This window comes from Macaca fascicularis, chromosome 11 (assembly GCF_037993035.2).
Source record: "Macaca fascicularis isolate 582-1 chromosome 11, T2T-MFA8v1.1".
NCBI classification, from domain to species: domain Eukaryota; kingdom Metazoa; phylum Chordata; class Mammalia; order Primates; family Cercopithecidae; genus Macaca; species Macaca fascicularis.
The window spans coordinates 60,738,306-60,759,076 of record NC_088385.1 but is presented as its reverse complement, the minus strand read 5'-3'; positions in this window follow the sequence as shown (position 1 = coordinate 60,759,076).

Below are 20,771 nucleotides of genomic sequence, written 5' to 3'. Positions count from 1 at the left end.
AAATAGAGGAAAATTGTAAGTGTCAAGAAAGCAGTTGTCATAGTTTCATTGCAACACTGGCTTTCTTAGTGTCAGTGAAATAATGGTGCTTCTTACCTTTGAGAGTATCTTAAATTAGGTGAAGTACAATTGTCATTGTATCAGTCAGAGTCCAGATTGAAAAGAAATTTCTCCACATATTTTAAACAGCAGGGAATTAGGTGCTTACACATCATCGAATGGGCTGGAGGAGTGCAAGTCCAGGTCAACTTATTGTCATTATTACACCTGCCTTTCACATTAGCAAAGATAGATGCAGCACTAAAAGTGATGCTTCAGAAAGATGGCCCCCACCTTGTTTCTGCACTCTAAATTTTTCATGAGTACATCTTTTTGGTGGAAACTAATTTGTATCCCAAACCTGGGAAATGTAAGTAGGTATTCGCTGGTTTTGCTTTCTAGATTCTCTTATATGAAATGGTAAATAGAAGAGAATGAGAAGGATGCTGAATGCCCATAGACCATATCTAGGAGAGTCGCTAAGAATAAAAATCAAGTGGATAGAAGTTATCATTTAATTGTCAATTTATGAAATTACTCATTAGAAAAAAGTAAAGCTACATGAGATACTGTTATGCACCCACCACACTGGGTTAAAGTAAAAGATCAGATAAACAATAACACCAAGCACTGATAAGATTGTTGAGGGATGGGGTTGCTCATATACTGTTGACAGGAGTGTAATTTAGTACAACTTTGAAAAACAGTCTGGTGTTATCCAATAAGATTGAAGGCATGCGGCCGGGCGCGGTGGCTCACGCTGGTAATACCAGCACTTTGGGAGGCTGAGGCGGGTGGATCACAAGGTCAGAAGATCGAGACCATCCTGGCTAACCTGGATGAAACCCCGTCTCTACTAAAAAAAATACAAAAAATTAGCTGGGTGTGGTGGCGGGCGCCTGTATTCCCAACTACTCAGGAGGCTGAGGCAGGAGAATGGCGTGAACCCAGAAGGTAGAGCTTGCAGTGAGCCGAGATTGTGCTACTGCACTCCAGCCGGGGCAACAGAGCGGGACTCCGTCTCAAAAAAAAAAAAAAAAAAAAAAAATTGAAGGCATGCATACCTTGGGACCCAACAATTGTATTTCTAAGTATGTAACCTATAAAAATGCACACCTGTATGCACTAGTATGCAGGTATTGCTATGGTGTGAATGTGTCATCCAAAGTTCATGTGTTGAAATGAACAATGCAACAGTGTTGAGAGGTGGGACCTTTAAGAGATGATTAGGCCATAAGGGCTCTGCCCTCATGAGTGGATTAATGGTGTTATTGTAAGAGTTGGTTAGTTATCTCAGGAGCAGTTTCTGATAAAGGGATGAGTTCAGTACCCCTGCTCTCTTGCCCTTCCATCTTCTGCCATGAGATGACTGAGCAAGAGGGCCCTCACTAGTTGTGGGCCCCTTGACCTTGGACTTCACAGGCTCTACAATTATAAGAAATAAATCTCTGTTTTTTGTAATTACCCAGTCTCACGGATTCCGTTATAGCAGCACAAAATGGACTAAGCAGATACCATAATGTTCATAGCAGCATTGTTCGTAACAGCTCCAAACTGGAAACAAAAAATGTTTGTAGCAGTAAAATAGCTAAATATTTAGTATGTGAGACAGTAAAATATTTTATAAACACACAAAAATGAATGAGCATCTGCCAAACACAACAACAGACGTGAATAATTAATATATAATATTGGTCAAAATATCAGGACACAAAAACTTACATACAGTTTTTATTATTTTTAAAAGTTCAGAAAAGAAGGCTGGGTGCAGTGGTTCATACCTGTAACCCCAGCACTTTGGGAGGCAGAAGCGAGCAGATTGCTTAAGCTCAGGAGTTCAGGACCAGCCTGGGCAACATGGCAAAACTTCATCTCTACAAAAAACACAAAAATTAGCTAGGAGTTGTGGAGTGTGCCTGTAATCCCAGCTACTTGGGAGGCTGAGGTGGGAGGACTGCTTGAGCCCAGGGGGACGAGGCTGCAGTGAGTCATGATTGCACCACTGCACTCCAGCCTGAGCAACAGAGCGAGACCCTGTCTCAAAAAACTAGAAAAGTTCAGAAAAGAAGAAGATAAACTATATTGTTTAAGAATGCATATTAATTGTCGGGAATGTGGTAGAAGTTTTTTTTTTTTTAAAGGAAAGACATGATTCCCATAAATGTCAGGATTATGGTTACCTTTAGTGGAAAGGAAGAGAGCTGTGGTCAGTAAGCGGTGCATAGAGGGCACTCGGAGTCTGGCAACATTTTATTTCTTGATCTGTAACTCAGCTACAGTAATTATTTCAATAATACATTTATGTTTTATGTGCTTTTATATATGTGTGTTATACTTCAAATTTTTTTAAGTTTAAAAAGAAACTAAATGGAGTCCAAGGCAGTCAGATCACTTGAGGCCAGGAGTTCAAGACCAGCCTGGCCAACATGGCAAAACCCCCGTCTCCACTAAAAATACAAAAAATTAGCCAGGCATGGTGGTGCACGCCTATAGCCCCAGCTACTGGGGAGGCTGAGGCACAAGAATCACTTAAACAGAGGAGGCAGTGGTTGCAGTGAGCTGAGATCACGCCACTGTACTCCGAACTGGTAACAGAGTGAGACTCTGTCTCAAAAAAAAATTAAAAAAGGGCCGGGCGCAGTGGCTCAAGCCTGTAATCCCAGCACTTTGGGAGGCCGAGATGGGCGGATCACGAGGTCAGGAGATCGAGACCATGCTGGCTAACACGGTGAAACCCCATCTCTACTAAAAAATACAAAAAATTAGCCGGGCGAGGTGGCGGGCGCCTGTAGTCCCAGCTACTCGGGAGGCTGAGGCAGGAGAATGGCGTGAACCCAGGAGGCGGAGCTTGCAGTGAGCTGAGATCCGGCCACTGCACTCCAGCCTGGGCGACAGAGCGAAACTCTGTCTCAAAAAAATAAATAAATAAAAAATAAAAATAAAAATAAAAAAAGAAAAGAAAAGAAAAGAAAAAAAAACATAAATGGATGACTAAAAAGAGATCTAGGAATAGTTAACAAGAGAATTATGATTGCAAGAGAGTTATGATGAAATTTTCTAGTAGATTGCACAAGCAGATAAAAAGGTAGGAAATATTAGAGACTAAAAAAAAAAAAAAAAACCCTGGAGAGTAAGAAGGTACAATGTAGACATATTACAAGTTCTTGGGGGAGAGAACAAGGAAAACTGGGGGAGGCAACATTCAAAGAGATTATGGGTGAAAATTTACCAGAATTAATAGAAGACATGAATCCTCAGATTTAGATAATACAAGTCCTCAGCAGGATCAATTAAACTAAATTTATACCCATATATATTGCCATGAATGAAATAATTCTAAGGTCAGAGAGAAAGACATTCAATATAAAAGCAATTATATTCACAATAGACTTTACAAAATCAACAATACAGAACAGGTGACAATGAATAATTTATTCAAAGTGCAGAGTGAAAAACCCATCAAGCATTCTTCGTTCAGCTATACTATCATTCAAGAGTAGAAATAAAATAAATAAATTTCCAGACAAACAAGACAGATTTCTTATCACAAATAAACTTTCACTGAAAAAATTTTCTTCAGGAAATTTGCTGATGAAAATTTCCACCCACAAGAAAGAAATGAGATAAAAATTGGAGCTTGGAAAACACTTAGGGTGAATAAAGACATTGGAAAACATGTGAGTATATCTAAACAAGCATTGACTGTACAAATAATAACAACAGTGGTTAATTTGGGAACACGAAAATAAGATGACATTATTATACTCAACTACAACAACATATGTAATGAGAGATATGTAATTAAGGTATTCCAAGATTCTTGAATTATTTATAAGGATAGTAGAAGCATTGATTAAGCCATTATGATTATTTTTAATTTAAAATTAAGGCAAATCATGAAATAAATAGAAATATAATATATATAACTTGCAATAAAGGAGAAAATGAATTTTAAAAACTTTCATTTCAGTAGAAAGCAGGAAGAGAGACACATGGAAAATATTAGCACAAAATAAGATGGTATAATAAAACAAAATTTGTCAGTAAACTCAACAAGTGTAAATGAACTAAACTCTCCAGTTAAAAGATCAGAATTGTCAGACAGGATAAAAACTTTTAGTTATGTGCTGTTATAAGTCATAATAACACAGAACGGCTGAGAGTAAAAAAAATGGAAAAAGATAACAAATCAGATAGTATTGCTATATTAATATGAGACGAAATTTACTTTAAGATATATAGAGGGCCAAGTGTGGTGGCTCACGCCAGTAATCTCAGCATTTTGTGAGGCCAAGACAGGAGGATCCCAGCACTTGAGGCCAGGAATTTCTTTTTTCTTTTTTTTCTTTTGAGACGGAGTCTCGCTCTGTCGCCCAGGCTGGAGTGCAGTGGCCGGATCTCAGCTCACTGCAAGCTCCGCCTCCCGGGTTCACGCCATTCTCCTGCCTCAGCCTCCGGAGTAGCTGGGGCTACAGGCGCCCGCCACCACACCCGGCTAGTTTTTTGTATTTTTTTTTTAGTAGAGATGGGGTTTCACCGTGTTAGCCAGGATGGTCTCGATCTCCTGACCTCGTGATCCGCCCGTCTCAGCCTCCCAAAGTGCTGGGATTACAGGCTTGAGCCACCGCGCCCGGCCAAGGCCAGGAATTTCAGGACAGCCTGGGGAACAGAGTGAGACTCTATCTTTATCCAAAAAAATTTGTATTAAGATATATAGAATAGTGAATACTAGGGCTGGGAGGAGAGTATAATGGGGAGTTCGTGTTTAGTGCATACAGAGTTTTAGTTTAAGATGAGAAAACATTCTGCAAGTGGATAGTGTGACAGCTGCACAACAATATGCCTGTGTGTAGTAATGTCACTGAACTGCACACTTAAACATGGTAAAGTGGCAAATTATATTTTATGTATATTGTGCCACAATAAAAAATAAGACTTTAAGATTTTAAAAATGTAGTTACTATATAACCATAAAAGTAACAGTTCACCAGGAAGATATAGCAATTCTTTACCTTGATGTAACCACTTCAGGTATATGAAACAAAACTATAAGAAGCAATTGCAGGCTGGGCGCAGTGGCTCACACCTGTAGTCCCAGCACTTTGGGAGACCAAAGTGGGCGGACCACCTGAGGTCAGGAGTTCGAGACCAGCCTGATCAACATGGAGAAACCCCATCTCTACTAAAATAGAAAATTAGCTGGGCATGGTGGCACATATCTGTAATCCCAGCTACTCAGGAGGCTGAGGCAGGAGAATCGCTTGAACCTGGGAGGCGGAGGTTGCGGTGAGCTGAGATCGCATGCGCCATTGCACTCCAGCTTGGGCAAAGAGAGCGAAACTCCATCAAAAAAAAAATTTTTTTTTTTTTTTCAAAAAGGAGCAATTGCAAAATTCACCATGATAGTTGAAGATTTTAAAAGTCTTGGCTCTCTAGTATATTGATAGATTGGCAGCCAAAAATTAGTAGAGACATGGGAGATTTGAATAACACAATTAATAAGCATGTTCTGATAGATGTACATCGAATCCCTTATGCAGCAGTTAGAGAATAAATATTTGTTTAAAGAACATAGAGAACATTTCTAAAATTGGCCATGTACTGGATCACAAAACAAATCTCAACAAATAAAAAGAATCAGTATTATACAGGCCACATGTCTCCGAACACAATTAATTTAGATATCAATAACAGAAAGGTAAAATTCCCAATGCCTGGAAATTTAAGAACAGATTTCAAAACATAATTAATAATGGAAATTAGATAAAATGTAGACTGAACAATAAAGAAAATATGCAATCAAAATGTGTGGAAATAGCACCAAGAGCAAACCCTAATGCAAACTATGGACTTTGGGTGATTATGATGTGTTGATATAAGTTTACCAATTATAGCAAATCCACCACTCTGGTGAGGGATTTTCATAAGGGGGGAGCCTATGCATGTATGGGGCAGGGGTTATATGGGGGGAGCCTATGCATGTATGGGGCAGGGGTTATATGGGGAATCTCTCTACCTTCCTCTCAATTTTGCTGTGAACCTAAAACTGTTTTAAAAAAACTATCTTTAAAAAATGTGGAATCGGCCGGGCGCGGTGGCTCAAGCCTGTAATCCCAGCACTTTGGGAGGCCGAGACGGGCGGATCACGAGGTCAGGAGATCGAGACCATCCTGGCTAACACGGTGAAACCCCATCTCTACTAAAAAATACAAAAAACTAGCCGGGCGAGGTGGCGGGCGCCTGTAGTCCCAGCTACTCGGGAGGCTGAGGCAGGAGAATGGCGTGAACCCGGGAGGCGGAGCTTGCAGTGAACCGCGATCCGGCCACTGCACTCCAGCCTGGGCGACAGAGCGAGACTCCGTCTCAAAAAAAAAAAAAAAAAAAAAAAAAAAATGTGGAATCCAGCTAAAGTAGCAGTTAAAGTAGATTTATAGCCGTAATACATTAGAAAAGAAGACAGAAAAAACAGAGCTAAGATCCCAACTCAAGAAATTACAAAAATAATGTCACGGCAACCTCCCCTTGCCACCAAAAAAGATGGAAAGAAATAATTAATGTAAGAGTGAAAATGAGGAAACAAAAATACACGAGGGAGATTCAACAAAACTACAAATTGGTGAATATTCACTCACCAAAGGGCACTGACAGGTCTTGGTAATTGGGTGGACAAGATGACCTGGTTCTGCAAATGTCAGCCAGCCTCTTTATCAAGCCACCCAGTGATTGCTAAAAGGACTCATTAGCACAGTAGCTGTGATGGCAAGTTGGAAATTATGCCTGGGCTCAACAAAACAGACATTCTCTCACCAAGGCAGATCTTGCTATTATGTCTCCTAAGAGATAATCTGCCAATAGCAGAGACCAATAACGAGCCATATGGTGTTCTAACCAAGGGGACCAGCCAAGGCGAGTTGATTATAGTGGTCCCCCTCCATCATGCAGAAGGCAGTGTTTTTGCCCTCACTGGAATAAATCTTTTTTTTTTTTTTTTTTGAGACGGAAACTCACTCTGTTGCCCAGGCTGGAGTGCAATGGTGCTCATCTCAGCTCACTGCAACCTCCACCTCCCCGGTTCAAGCCGATTCTGCCACCTCAGCCTCCCGAGTAGCTGAGATCACAGGCATGTGCCACCACAGTCGGCTAATTTTTTTGTATTTTTAGTAGAGAAGGTTTCACTATATGGGCCAGGCTGATCTTGAACTCCTGACCTCAGGTGATCCGCCCGCCTCAGCCTCCCAAAGTGCAGGGATTACAGCCCTGAGCCACTGCACCTGGCCAGAATAGATGCTATAATGTGAGATAAATTTGACTTTAAGATACCTAGAGGGCCAAGTGCGGTGGCTCATGCCTGTAATCCCAGCTGACACTATGGAATGGTAGAATGGTCTAATGAAGAGGGTTACACAGCCAGCTGGGAGACAACACCTTGTGAGGCTGGGGTGCCCTCTTACAAGACTGAATGGGTGAGCCATATGTGACCCCTGCTCTTTTTGGCCTTTCCAACAACTCTGTATGCATCAACTTCCCTGTAGTAAATTCCTTTCTGCTTGAAATATCTAGAGTTGTTCCTGTTCTTGCACTAAGCCCTGATCGAATCATATAATGATTAAGACACTGTAGTATTTGCACAGACCCTCTTCTAAGTTATCACTTCTCATTTAGACTATAGCAATAAACTCTTAACCAGTCTTCTTGCTTCCATTTTTCCCTGCTGGATATTATGATAACAGTGATAATGAACATTTGATAGTAAATTGACTAACTTAAAAGAATAGAGAACCCAGAAAACAGATCTGTGCTGTTTAAATCTGATATTTGACATTTCAAACCAGTGGGGGAAAGGCTACTCATGGGCACAGGGAGGGGAGAGTTAAATCTTTTTCTCTTACTATATAAAAAAATTAATTCCAACTGGATTAAAGACCTAAACATGAAAAAGCAAAAGCAGGCCAGGCGTGTTGGCTCACGCCTGTAATCCCAACACTTTGGGAGGCCCAGGCAGGTGGATCACCTGAGGTTAGGAGTTCAAGACCACCCCGATCAACATGGTGAAATCCCATCTCTACTAAAAATACAAAAATTAGCTGGGCATGGTGGCGGGCACCTGTAATCCCAGCTATTAGGGAGGCTGAGGCAGGAGAATCGCTTGTGCCCAAGAGGTGGATGTTGCAGTTAGCCGAGATCATATCATTGCACTCCAGCTTTGGCAACAAGAGTGAAACTCCATTAAAAAAAAAAAAAGAAAGAAAGAAGGAAGGAGAGAGGGAAGGAAGAAAGGAAGGAAGGAAGGAAGGAAGGAAGGAAGGAGAAGAAAGAGAGAGAGAAAGAAAAAAGAAAGAAAGAAAGAAAGGAAGGAAGAAAGAAAGGAAGGAAGAAAGAAAAAAAGCACAGAACTTTTAAAGGAAAATATATGAGAATTTAAGGCAAGAACATTATGCCAGTGACTTTCAAATTTACATCTCTATTCCCTAAACTCCACACTCATATATTCAACATTCAGTTCAAAATTTCAATTTGGGTGGCTGGACAAGGTGGCTCACACCTGTAATCCCAGCACTTTGGGAGGCCAAGGCAGGGGGATTGCTTGAGCGCAGGAGTTCAAAAAAAAAAAAAAAATTAAAAACGTAGCCAGGCACAGTGGCATGCATCTGTATAGTCCCAGCTACTCGGGAAGCTGAGGCGGGAAGGTCACTTAGCCCGGGAGTTCGAGGTTGCAGTGAGCTATGATTGTGCCTCTGCACTCCAGCCTGGATGACAGAGCAAGATCCTGTCTCAAAAAAAAAAAAAAAAAAAAGTTTCAACTTAGACCTGTAATAGGCATCTCAAAATTAGCATGTTCAAAAACAAAGTATTCATTTTTCCGCTAACACTTCTCCTCCTGCAATATTCCCATTTAAGAAAATAGTGCTATCATCCTCATCAAATCCATTGGAAAATCTTACTAGGTCTAACTTCAAAATATATTGTGCATTTTTTCATATATCTATGGCCATTTATATGTCTTCTTTTGAGAAATGTCTATTCACATCCTTTGCTTTTTTTTAAATAGAGTTTTTTATTTTCTTATTATTGAGTAGTTCAAGTAGTTTGTTTTCTTATTATTGAGTTCCTTATGTATTTTGGATATAAGCCCCCTATCTGATATATGATTGGCAAATATTTTCTCCCAATCTATGAGCTGTCTCTTCACTGTGTTAATTGGTTCCCTTATTGTACAGAAACTTTTAAGTTTGATGCAATCTCATTTGTCCATTTTTGTTTTTGTTGCCTGTGCTTTTGGGGTCATGTTGTATAGTGTGAATCTGACCACTTCTCACAATTTTCTTTGCTACTGCCCTGGTCTAAGTCACCATCGCCTTTCATTTAGACTATAACGATAAACTCTTAACCCGTCTACATGCTTCTGCTTTTGCCTCCTGGATGTTATGATAGTAGTCATAATGAACATTTGTAAAGTAAATCAGTTCCCTGCTCAACATCCTCCAGTGGCTTCTCATCATAGAATAAAATCCCTGGTTACTTCTCTAAGTAAGCACTTACCACTCTTCCCCTTATGTATGCCAGTTAGCCATACTAGCAATTTTCTCAACTCTTCTATAACCCATCAAGCATGCCAACATCTTAGGGCCTTTGCACTTGCTGTTTCCCCTGCCTGGAACGTTCTTCTCTTTAGATATTCCCATTTCTTGCTCCCTCATCATATTCTGTTTTCTGCTGAATGTTGCCTTCTCAGGGAAGCCTTTCCTGACCACTCTAACATAGCAGCCCATTGGTTTCTCTTTATCTCTGTATCTTACTCTCTCTTCATGTTTTATTTTCTATTTATCTATTGTTTATTGTCTCTCCCCCACATTAGAATCTAAGTCATTAAGGTCGGGCCTTTTGTCTTTCTCACTCACAGTTGTTTCTGCCAAGCTTAGAACAGTACCTGGCACACAGTAGGCATTCAGTATATTTGTCAAATAAATAAGTGAATGAATGAGAAACCTGTATGACCTTGGACTAGGAAATAATTGCCTAAACGTGACACAGAAAACAAAATCATAAGGAAAAGTTTGAAAAAATTTTATAAAATTAAAATTAAATACTCTTCATTCCTTTAAAAACATCATTAAATATCACTGATATATAAGTCGCAGACTGAGAGAAGGTATTTACAGTGTAGATATTAGACAAAGTATTAATATTCAAGATATGTGAAGGACTCTAAAAATCAATAAGAAAAAGAAAATTCAATTTAAAAAAATAATGAGCAGGCCAGGTGCAGTGGCTCATGTCTGTAATCCCATCACTTTGGGAGGTCAAGGTGGGAGGATTGCTTGAGCCCAGGAGTTCAAGATAAGCCTAGGCAACATGGTGAAATCCCTTCTCTACAAAAAGTGCAAAAATTAGCTGGGTGTGGCAGCACATGTCTGTGATCCCAGCTACTGGGGAGGCTGAGGCAGAAAGATCACTTGAGCCTGGGAGTTTGAGGCTGCAGTGAGCTGAGATCACACCACTGCACTCCGGCAACAGAGAGAGATCCTGTCTCAAAAAACAAACAAACAAACAAACAAACAAAAAGCAAAGGATATGAACAGGGAAGTCACAGAGGAGAGGAAACCTAAAAGGTCAGTAAAATATGAAAAGATGTTCAACTCTCAGAAAAATCAGAAAAACACATGTTAAAAATGGGAATAATGCCAAGGTGGGCAGATGACCTGAGGTCGAGAGTTCGAGACCAGCCTGACCAACATGGAGAAACCCCATCTCTACTAAAAATACAAAATTAACTGGGTGTGGTGGCACATGCCTGTAATCCCAGCTACTCAGGAGGCTGAGGTGGGAGAATCACTTGAACCTGGGAGGCGGAGGTTGCAGTGAGCCGAGATCAAGCCATTGCACTCCAGCCCGGGCAACAAGAGTGAAACTCTATCTCAAAAAAAATAATAATAATAAAAACAAAATAAATAAAAATTAAAAGTTGGGTGGTTCCAAGATGGCTGAAGGCTACAGCTACAGCTCCCAGCGTGAGCGACATAGAAGACAGGTATTTCTGCATTTCTAACTGAGGTAACAGGTTCATCTCACTGGGGTGTGTCAGACAGTGGGTGCAGGACAGTGGGTGCAGCCCACCGAGCGAGAGCCGAAGCAGGGCAAGGCATCATCTCACCTGGGAAGCACAAGGGGTAAGGGAATTCCCTTTCCTAACCTAGGGAAACCGTGACACACAACACCTGGAAAATCGGGTCACTCCCACCCTAATACTGTGCTTTTCCAAGGGTCTTAGCAAACGGCACACCAGGAGATTATATCCTGTGCCTGGCTCAGAGAGTTCCACGCCCACGGCGCCTCCCTCATTGCTAGCACAGCAGTCTGAGATCTAACTGCAAGGCTGCAGCGAGGCTGTAGGAGGGGTGCCTGCCATTGCTGAGGCTTGAGTAGGTCAACAAAACAGCCAGGAAGCTCGAATTGGGTGGAGCCCACTGCAGCTCAAGGAGGCCTGCCTGCCTCTGTAGACTCCACCTCTGGGGACAGGGCATATCCAAACAAAAGGCAGCAGAAACCTCTGCAGATTTAAATGTCCCTGTCTGACAGCTTTGAAGAGAGTAGTGGTTCTCCCAGTATGGAGTTTGAGATCTGAGAACGGACAGACTGCCTCTTCAAGTGGGTCCCTGCCCCCCAAGTAGCCTAACTGGGAGGCATCCCCCAGTAGGGGCAGACTGACACCTCACACGGCCGGGTACCCCTCTGAGATGAAGCTTCCAGAGGAATGATCAGGCAGCAACATTTGCTATTCAGCAATATTCACTCTTCTGCAGCCTCCGCTGCTGATACCCAGGCAAACAGGGTCTGGAGTGGATCTCCAGCAAACTCCAACAGACCTGCAGCTGAGGGTCCTGACTGTTAGAAGGAAAACTAACAAATAGAAGGGACATCCACACCAAAACCCCATCTGTACATCACCATCATCAAAGACCAAAGGTAGATAAAACCACAAAGATGGGGAAAAAACAGAGCAGAAAAGCTGAAAATTCTAAAAATCAGAGCGCCTCTCCCCCTCCAAAGGAATGCAGCCCCTCGCCAGCAATGGAAAAAAGCTGGACAGAGAATGACTTTGACAAGTTGAGAGAAGGCGGCTTCAGATGATTAAACTTCTCCGAGCTAAAGAAGGAAGTTCAAACCCATCGCAAAGAAGCTAAAAACCTTGAAAAAAGATTAGACAAGTGGCTAACTAGAATAACCAATGTAGAGAAGTCCTTAAACGACCTGAAAGAACTGAAAACCATGGCATGAGAACTACGTGACAAATGCACAAGCTTCAGTAACCAATTCGATGAACTGGAAGAAAGGGTATCAGTGATTGAAGATCAAATGAATGAAATGAAGCGAGAGGAGAAGTTTAGAGAAAAAAGAGTAAAAAGAAACAAACAAAGCCTCCAAGAAATATGGGACTATGTGAAAAGACCAAATCTACGTCTGATTGGTGTACCTGAAAGTGACAGGGAGAATGGAACCAAGTTGGAAAACACTCTGCAGGATATTATCCAGGAGAACTCCCCCACCCTAGCAAGGCAGGCCAACATTCAAATTCAGGAAATACAGAGAATGCCACAAAGATACTCCTCAAGAAGAGCAACTCCAAGACACATAATTATCAGATTTACCAAAGTTGAAATGAAGGAAAAAATGTTAAAGGCAGCCAGAGAGAAAGGTCGGGTTACCCACAAAGGAAAGCCCATCAGACTAACAGCAGATCTCTCGGCAGAAACTCTACAAGCCAGAAGAGAGTGGGGGCCAATATTCAACATTCTTAAAGAAAAGAATTTTCAACCCAGAATTTCATATCCAGCCAAACTAAGTTTCATAAGTGAAGGAGAAATAAAATCCTTTACAGACAAGCAAATGCTGAGAGATTTTGTCACCACCAGGCCTCCCCTACAAGAACTCCTGAAGGAAGCACTAAACATGGAAAAGAACAACAGGTACCAGCCATTGCAAAAACATGCCAAAATGTAAAGACCGTTGATGCTAGGAAGAAACTGCATCAATTAACAAGCAAAATAACCAGCTAACATCATAATGACAGGATCAAGTTCACACATAACAATATTAACCTTAAATGTAAGTAGGCTAAATGCTCCAATTAAAAGACACAGACTGGCAAATTGGATAGAGTCAAGACCCATCAGTGTACTGTATTCAGGAGACTCATCTCACGTGCAGAGACACACATAGGCTCAAAATAAACAGATGGAGGAAGATCTACCAAGCAAATGAAAAACAAGAAAAGGCAGGGGTTGCAATCCTAGTCTCTGATAAAACAGACTTTAAGCCAACAAAGATCAAAAGAGACAAAGAAGGCCATTACATAATGGTAAAGGGATCAATTCCACAAGAAGAGCTGACTATCCTAAATATATATGCACCCAATACAGGAGCACCCAGATTCATAAAGCAAGTCCTTAGAGACTTACAAAGAGACTTAGGCTCCCACAAAATAATAATGGGAGATTTTAACACTCCACTGTCAACATTAGACAGATCAACGAGACAGAAAGTTAATAAGGATATCCAGGAATTGAACTCAGCTCTGCACCAAGAGGACCTAATAGACAGCTATAGAACTCTTCACCCCAAATCAACAGAATATACATTCTTCTCAGCACCACATAGCACCTATTCCAAAACTGGCAACATAGTTGGAAGTAAAGCACTCCTCAGCAAATATAAGAGAACAGAAATTATAACAAACTGTCTCTCAGACCACAGTGCAATCAAACTAGAACTCAGGATTAAACTAGAAATAGATCTAACTAGAACTAGAACTCAAGAAACTCAATCAAAACCGCTCAACTACATGGAAACTGAACAACCAGCTCCTGAATGACTACTGGGTACATAACAAAATGAAGGCAGAAATAAAAATGTTCTTTGAAACCAATGAGAACAAAGATACAACATACCAGAATCTCTGGGACACATTTAAAGTACTGTGTAGAGGGAAATTTATAGCACTAAATGCCCACAAAAGAAAGTAGGAAGATCTAAAATTGACATCCTAACATCACAATTAAAAGAACTAGAGAAGCAAGAGCAAACACATTCAAAAGCTAGCAGAAGGCAAGAAATAACTAAGATCAGAGCAGAACTGAAGGAAATAGAGACACAAAAAACCCCTCCAAAAAATCAATGAATCCAGGAGTTGGTTTTTTGAAAAGATCAACAAAATTGATAGACCACTAACAAGACTAACAAAGAAGAAAAGAGAGAAGAATCAAATAGACACAACAAAAAATGATAAAGGGGATATCACCACCGACCCCACAGAAATACAAACTACCATCAGAGAATACTATAAACACTTCTACACAAATAAACTAGAAAACCTAGAAGAAATGGATAAATTCCTGGACACATACACTCTCCCAAGACTAAACCAGGAAGAAGTTGAATCCCTGAATAGACCAATAACAGGCTCTGAAATTGAGACAATAATTAATAGCCTACCAACCAAAAAAAGTCCAGGACCAGACGGATTCACAGCCAAATTCTACCAGAGGTACAAGGAGGAGCTGGTACCACTCCTTCTGTAACTATTCCAATGAATAGAAAAAGACAGAATCCTCCCTAACTCATTTTATGAGGCCAACATCATCCTGATACCAAAGCCTGGCAGAGACACAACAATAAAAGAGAATTTTAGACCAATATCCCTGATGAACATCGATGCAAAAATCCTCAATAAAATACTGGCAAACCGAATCCAGCAGCACATCAAAAAGCTTATCCACCATGATCAAGTGGGCTTCATCCCTGGGATGCAAGGCCAGTTCAACATACACAAATCAATAAATGTAATCCAGCATATAAACAGAACCAAAGACAAAAACCACATGATTATCTCAATAGATGCAGAAAAGTCCTTTGACAAAATTCAACAGTGCTTCATGCTAAAACTCTCAATAAATTCAGTATTAATGGTATTAATGGAGCGTATCTCAAAATAATAAGAGCTATTTATGACAAACCCACAGCCAATACCATACTGAATAAGCAAAAACTGGAAGCATTCCCTTTGAAAACTGGCACAAGACAGGGATGCCCTCTCTCACCACTCCTATTCAACATAGTGTTGGAAGTTCTGGCGGGGGCAATCAGGCAAGAGAAAGAAATAAAAGGTATTCAATTAGGAAAAGAGGAAGTCAAATTGTCCCTGGGTTCGCAGATGACATGATTGTATATTTAGAAAACCCTATTGTCTCAGCCCAAAATCTCCTTAAGCTGATAAGCAACTTCAGCAAAGTCTCAGGATACAAAATCAATGTGCAAAAATCACAAGCGTTCTTATACACCAATAACAGACAAACAGAGAGCCAAATCATGAGTAAACTCCCATTCACAATTGCTTCAAATAGAATAAAATACCTAGGAATCCAGCTTACAAGGGATGTGAATGACCTCTTCAAGGAGAACTACTAACTACTGCTCAGTGAAATAAAAGAGGACACAAACAAATGGAAAAACATTCCATGCTCATGGATAGGAAGAATCAATATCGTGAAAATGGCCATTCTGCCCAAGGTAATTTATAGATTCAATGCCATCCCCATTAAGCTACCAATGACTTTCTTCACGGAATTGGAAAAAACTACTTTAAAGTTCATATGGAACCAAAAAAGAGCCCGCATTGCCAAGACAATCCTAAGTCAAAAGAACAAAGCTGGAGGCATCACACTACCTGACTTCAAACTATACTACAAGGCTACAGTAACCAAAACAGCATGGTACTGGTACCAAAACAGAGATATAGACCAATGGAACAGAACAGAGCCCTCAGAAATAATACCACTCATCTACAACCATCTGATCTTTGACAAACCTGAGAAAAACAAGAAATGGGGAAAGGATTCCCTATTTAATAAATGGTGCTGGGAAAACTGGCTAGCCATATGTAGAAAGCTGAAAGTGGATCCCTTCCTTACACCCTATACAAAAATTAATTCAAGATAGATTAGAGACTTAAATGTTAGACCTAAAACCATAAAAACCCTAAAAGAAAACCTAGGCAATACCATTCAGGACATAGACATGGGCAAAGACTTCATGACTAAAACACCAAAATCAATGGCAACAAAAGCCAAAATTGACAAATGGGATCTAATTAAACTAAAGTGCTTCTGCACAGCAAAAGAAACTACCATCAGAGTGAACAGGCAACCTACAGAGTGGGAGAAAATTTTTGCAATCTACTCATCTGGCAAAGGGCTAATATCCAGAATCTACAAAGAACTCAAACAAATTTACAAGAAAAAAACAAACAGCCCCATCAAAAGGTGGGTGAAGGATATGAACAGACACTTCTCAAAAGAAGACATTTATGCAGCCAACAGACACATGAAAAAATGCTCATCATCACTAGCCATCAGAGAAATGCAAATCAAAACCACAATGAGATACCATCTCACACCAGTTAGAATGGTGATCATTAAAAAGTCAGGAAACAACAGGTGCTGGAGAGGATGTGGAGAAATAGGAACACTTTTACACTGTTGGTGGGACTGTAAACTAGTTCAACCATTGTTGAAGACAGTGTGGCAATTCCTCAAGGATCTAGAACTAAAAATACCATTTGACCCAGCCATCCCATTATTGGGTATATACCCAAAGAATTATAAATCATGATGCTATAAAGACCCATGCACACGTATGTTTATTGTGGCACTATTGACAATAGCAAAGGCTTGGAACCAACCCAAATGTCCATCAATGACAGACTGGATTAAGAAAATGTGGCACATATATACCATGGAATACTATGCAGCCATAAAAAAGGATGAATTCATGTCCTTTGTAGGGACATGGATGCAGCTGGAAACCATCATTCTCAGCAAACTATCGCAAGAACAGAAAACCAAACACCACATGTTCTTACTCATAGGTGGGAATTGAACAATGAGAATGCGTGGACACAGGAAGGGGAGCATCACACACCAGGGCCTGTTGTGGGGTTGGGGGATGGGGCAGGGATAGCATTAGGAGATATACCTAATGTAAATGACAAGTTAATGGGTGCAGCACACCAACATGGCACATGTATACATATGTAACAAACCGGCACATTGTGCACAGGTACCCTAGAGCTTAAAGTATAATAATAAATAAATAAATAAATAAATAAAACCAAAAATAATTTTAAAAAGGAATAATTTCACACCATCTTATTGGCAAAATTAAAAAGTCTGACAATACCAAGTGCTGCCAAGGTTATGAAATAATTGGAACGTTCAGACTTCTGGTGGTATTACAAATTGGTATAACCTCTTTGGAGAGCAATTTGCCTGTATGAAGTATCTGTGAAGGTGTACATACTCTGCAACCCAGCAATTTCACTCCCAACTGTATACTCTGGGGAAACACTTGCTCACAGGCACAAGGAGAAACGAACTGGAATATTCACTGTAGCATTTATCCAACCCTGAACCTTTCGCTAACATTCCCTCAGCCTAGAACTTCCTTCAGATACCCGCATGGCTCACTCCCTCACCTTCCTCATGTCTTTGTCCAAATGTTACTTTTCTTTTCTTTCTTTTCTTTCTTTCTTTCTTTCATTCTTCTTCTTTTTTAATTTTTTAATTTTTATTTTTTTATTTTTTTTTAGATGCAGTTTCACTCTTGTTGCCCAGGCTGGAGTGCAGTGGCACAATCTCAGCTCACTGCAACCTCCACCTCCTGGGTTCAAGCAATTCTCCTGCCTGAGCCTCCTGAGTAGCTGGGATTACAGCTGCCTATCACCATGCCCGGCTAATTTTTTTTTTTTTTTTTTTTGTATTTTTTAGTAGAGACAGGTTTTCACCATGTTGGCCAGGCTGGTCTCAAACTCCTGACCTCAGGTGATCTGCCTGCCTTGGCCTCCCAAAGTGCTGGGATTACAGGCATGAGTCACTACGCCCAGCCTAGATGTTACTTTTTCAATGAGGCCTTTCTTGACTACCTTGTTAAATTTGCAAACCACCTTGGTACTCCTCTATCCCTTTATCTTGCTTTTTTTCCTCATAGCACATCCAACAAATTACATAGTTTACCTGTTTATTAAGTTTATAATTGCTTCTCCCCTCTACTCTGTAAGCTCCATGAGGACACAGAGTTATGCCTTGTTTTCCCTGCTGAATTCCCAGTTGCTAAAAGAGCATCTGGGTGTAACAGGCACGCAATAAAAATTGGTTGACTAAATTAAATAGTTGGTAATAGCAAAGATTTGAAAGCAATCTCAATGTTCTCCCAAAGGAGAATAGCTAAGTAAACTATAGCACATTCTGTACATTGGCATGCTACACAGCAGTTAAAATGAATACAATTAAAGCTTCATGCAGTCACATAGATAAGTATCAAAAACATAATATTAAGCAACAATAGCAAGATGAAAAGGGATAAGTATGGTATGACACCATTTATAAAAATTAAGAAACATATAAATAATACTGCATCTGGCATATGTTACATACACATGTACTAAAATAGAGAAAAGTCAGTGGTAAGGTTAAGCACCAAATTCAGAACAGAGGTTGTCTCCAAGAATAAAGGGACACTAATGTGAGAGGGAAAGAACACCCATTGGGTTTCCATTATATTTTTAATGTTGTATGTCTAAGCTGGAAGGTGGGCATAAAGGTGTTAATTTTCTTACTATCTATTTGTGTATGCTTGGAATATTTAATAATAAAATTAAGTGACATAAGAGTGATTGGTGTATAATAATAATAGTCAATATTTAGATAGAGCTTGCTTTGAATTAGGCACTTCTCTAAGTGTTACACAAAACAGCTCATTTAAATTCTCACAACAATCCTGTGAGGTTAAGTTCTATTATTGTCTTCATCCTAAGGATGAGGAAACAGAGACATAGAGAAGTTAAGTAATTTACTCAAAACTAGACGGTGGAGCTGAGCTGGAAGGAAAAAAAAAAAGCAGTTTTTAACCATTACCAAATTGCATCATAGTCTTATTGAGCACACATAGGTTCTTAATACTCAGTCGAAACTTCAAGGACTGGTGCAGTGGCTCACACCTGTAATCCCAATACTTTAGAAGGCTGAGGTAAGAGGATCGCTTGAGTCCAGGAATTTGAAACCAGCCTGAGCAACATGGCGAAACTCCATCTCCATAAAAAATAAATTAGCCAGGCCTGGTGGCGTGCACCTGTAGTCCCAGCTACTCAGGAGGCTGAGGTGGGAAAATTGCTTGAGCCCAGGAAGCAGAAGTTGCAATGAGCAGAGATGGTGCCACTGCACTCCAGCATGGGTGACAGACCAAGACCCTGTCTGAAAAAGAAAGAAAGAAAGAAAGAAAGAAAGAAAGAAAGAAAGAAAGAAAGAAAGAAAGAAAGAAAGAAAGAAAGAAAGAAAGAAAGAAAGAAAGAAAGAAAGAAAGAAAGAAAGAAAGAAAGAAAGAAAGGAAAGAAAGAAAGAAAGGAAGAAAGAAACTTATGGATTGTAATTTTTGTAGGCCAAAGTGGTCAAATATGCCAGCAGTTATGTATGGTTCAACCTAATAAATGGCAAATAAAATGAAAATAAAACTTATTTTAAAATGAATGGCAAATAAAAACAGATGAGGTTCTACGATGATTCTGTAATTAATTTTAAACTTACTAAAGTCTTCTGCATGCATGTCCTAAATGTGGTTACCAGTGAAGCACAAGGGAGTGAAGTTGAACACCAAAAGTAACTTCCCAGCCATTAACACTGAAATCAAGGAAAGGAAGGAAGGCTTTTGAGGAAAGGGTGGTGATGATCAGTGTGAGGTGACTTAAAAGCCCCAACAGTGGGCTAGAAGACGGCTGAGTTGCTCCCTCCACAGCCCATATCTTCCTTTCCCTGTCTCTCTCTCAGTTTGTCTAAGAGGCTGCTTCGAACCACCCAGGACTTAGCCACGGGTTTGGCTGAGAAGACCTTGTTTGCAGTCCTCCAAGAAAACTCTGGAGAGGTCCAGACAGGGCAGCAGGCTTCCTCATTAGAACACCCCACAGCATGAGATCAAAGGTCTCTCTCCCTCAGCCCTGGCTGTACACCAACTCACAAGAAATTGAAAATAGAGAGGAGACGGGAGACAGATACAAATTCCCTCAGGTTCCGTCTGTCTGGTCTTTGCAGTTGCAGTCCTGATTTCTTAGCTCAAGTTTCCAGGAGTCAACTTTTGCATCTGTTTCACAGCGTAGTCTCCTTCTGAGTCTCCCTGTCTCTAGTGAATCAAAGCTAGTTCTCTCTTACATGTGGTTAACGCTAATTTCCTCACATCTTTCCTCAAGAGCAATCATTTACCACGTGCAATCCAAAATCTTTAGTGCAGACTTCTGCAACTCCTCATCACTTTGACAGCATCACACCATGTCAACTTGAACAAAATCTACAAGAGTGGTGAGACCGCCGGGCGCGGTGACTCAAGCCTGTAATCCCAGCACTTTGGGAGGCCGAGGCGGGCGGATCACAAGGTCAGGAGATCGAGACCACAGTGAAACCCCGTCTCTACTAAAAATACAAAAAATTAACCGGGCGCGGTGGCGGGCGCCTGTAGTCCTAGCTACTCAGGAGGCTGAGGCAGGAGAATGGCGTGAACCCAGGAGGCGGAGCTTGCACTGAGCCGAGATCGCGCCACTGCACTCCAGCCTGGGCAACAGCGTGAGACTCCGTCTCAAAAAAAAAAAAAAAAGAGTGGTGAGACCTAGCTTACAGTCTGTGTGGAAACACAAGAAT